The sequence below is a fragment of the Drosophila subpulchrella genome, chromosome 3R (genome assembly GCF_014743375.2).
Source record: "Drosophila subpulchrella strain 33 F10 #4 breed RU33 chromosome 3R, RU_Dsub_v1.1 Primary Assembly, whole genome shotgun sequence".
Lineage (NCBI taxonomy): Eukaryota > Metazoa > Arthropoda > Insecta > Diptera > Drosophilidae > Drosophila > Drosophila subpulchrella.
In genome coordinates, this window is record NC_050609.1 from 17819082 (window position 1) to 17821865 (window position 2784).

The following is a 2784-nucleotide window of genomic DNA, read 5'->3' on the forward strand; positions in this document are numbered from 1 at the left end:
TCTGCCGTCGAACTAAACGGAAAATGGAAATGCCGCACTTTTCTGAGGCTGTGCGCGCTGATATAGCGGTGTTATAATATGGGGGCTACGAGAAATGGTAGGGTTTTTCGGAGAAGGGGCGTTCCTGGGGACCTTTGGGGACCCCGAACCGCTTGTTGCACATATGCTACGATTTTACCCCGGGGACAGCCCATCTCAACTCTATGAAGGGAAAACATAACAAGTTCCAATTTTAAAACCGTTGAAATCTCTGGCTAAATCAAAATTATACCCGCCCAAATTGACCAGTGTTGCCGAGTTTTCGGTTTCTACGCCTGCGCTTTGCTCTTCTTTCTCCTCGCTCTGCACCTCATTCGCTCTCTGTTGTCATACGGCCATTCGTAAACAAAACCGGACTCTAGAGATTCCGGCACGTGGACGCCCCCGAGTTGTGGGGCATATAATAACCATCATGTAAGTAAGTATATCCCACAAGTGATAAGCACAAATAATTAAATGTTTTTGCAACATATAGTTAGGGAATTTTCTTAAAAATACACTGAAAGTATTTATATTATGCTAGCTCACTTGTTATTGTATTAGTTTCATGTGAAATCCATACTCGTCATAACTAACATATAGTTCTCCATATTCGTCATATTTAAAGAATTCAACTAAAATTATTTATTTCGTTGGTATTTTTCTTAAACTTTTTATTATAATGTTATCTGTATGGAGTAGGTACATTTTCAACATAATTACTCGGAAATTAAATGATGCATATGAATACTTCGTAATGCTAATGATATTACTTTGGACTACATCTAGAAATATTATTTAACATTATTTCTTTACTGTATTTTTACATATTTATTCACCTTTTTATTTAAATACTAAGTTATAATAATCTAAAAATACCCATAAAGTTGTTTTCAGTGAAATGCGTCTGTTTGTTGGTTTTGGGCCAAATGACTTGGCTCTTTCACACCAGGCAGCCGCAGGTGTTGGTGGCTGATCCGGCCAAATATGCCTTAAGTAAGCAACAGCAATGAATCTGAGGTTCTCTGAGATTCCCGGCAGCAGATTTTGACATCTTAATTTGCTGGCGAAGATTGGAATACCGCAACTTCATTCGCAGCAAATGCATCAATGTCCAATCAATCACTCAATCTGGCTGCAAGAAAATTGCATTGGTCAAGTATGTCTCTAGACATTCACTTTGTTGGTTGTTGATGCCCATATATATTTCATAAGACTGTATAATATTTTTAAAGAGGTAAAATTAGATTACAATTTTATAAATATTGTTGATATTGTAAAACCCACCGTTTCTATTACTAGTTATTATATTTTGAAGGACAAAACATATTAAATATCAAAAATAAAATAAAATGGTTTTTAAAGACAATGAAGATACAATTATGTTGCTCAAAACATCAAGGTCTATTTTGCAACGAAATCTTTTATATTTATGTGGATCCTTTTGGGTACGGTGAACACTTTACAGTTCCCATTTAATTTTTTATGTAGGAATATAAAACTGAACCGAATTTGTTTAATCTCTGCCATCCATGCAGTCCATTGAACACATCCATAATGATTATGATGGACTTGTTTTGGGCAGTTGGGGAGGTCAGGATGGGATGTGCCCAATATCCCGAGCAGCTGGGCATCATTAACTATCTGCGAGGAACGCTCGTTACCAGTGCCTTGCCCTGCTGATGACCCTATTTAATCAACGCTAAGCCCGTCTCGTCCTGCAGCTCATCTTCGTCCTGGTCGTCCTTCGACGTCTAGCAAAATGATAATTTGTTTGTCAACATTATGCTGGCAAAATGTATATTTGGCTAAATACCTAAATACCAGCCTGCCGACAGCATGTGACAAGTGGTTTGATTGATGACCACGGCTGCCAAGGCTGCACGGCCGCTGAAAATTTAATTTTCTGTTTTCCCCGGGATATCTTGTTGCGTATATCCTGCTGTTTTTAAGTGCATGTCATTTGGCGTCGTTGTGATGGATAAATTGGAAAAACCGCCGAGCCCGAGAGAGTACGCTAGGTGGAGTCCAGTTTGGAGAAAGAAACCCTAAACCAGCTTCTAAAATCACTTTGTATACTTAGGTAAAGAAATTAAAAGCTGGTATACCATCGGAAAATAATTAAAATGCATTACGATCAACAACAAAGAGTAAAATACAAATCGCAAAGATACAGTATCGTAAAGATACAGTATTAAGACAACCTTTGAATGTTAAAAAACTTAAAATAGTAAAAAATAATACGATTTTAAAGGAAAATATAAATATGTTTTAAAATATTTTTGATCAATAAAATAAAAAATGGATATCGCATTTAAAGATGCCTAAAAGTATGCATTGGACAAAATAAAATTGGAATTTTATGGGGCATTGGATTTTCTGAATCAAAACATATTATTGCATACTTTTCGACACCTTTAAAAATGATTATAAAATATATTGATTTTTATAGCGCCCTTGATTATGGTTTTTACTGCCTTATATCTGACTGAATAACCCCTTTCACTTTAAAAACTTTATCTTCTTTATGCAATTTTTAAAATAATTTAGAGTAAATACCTTTTACTAAGAATTTTTTCCATAGCTGGCATAGTTGTTTTTCTCTCCGCGCACCTAATGAAATTTCAATGAAATTCCGAGCGTTTCTGCCTCCCATAGCCTGTGTCAATGCCCCATAAAATATACATCCTAATATACACGTCCACCGTCGCTTCCCGCCGCATCTGCGGTTTTTGGCCAGTTTATGCAAGAGTGCTCCCCGGCAAT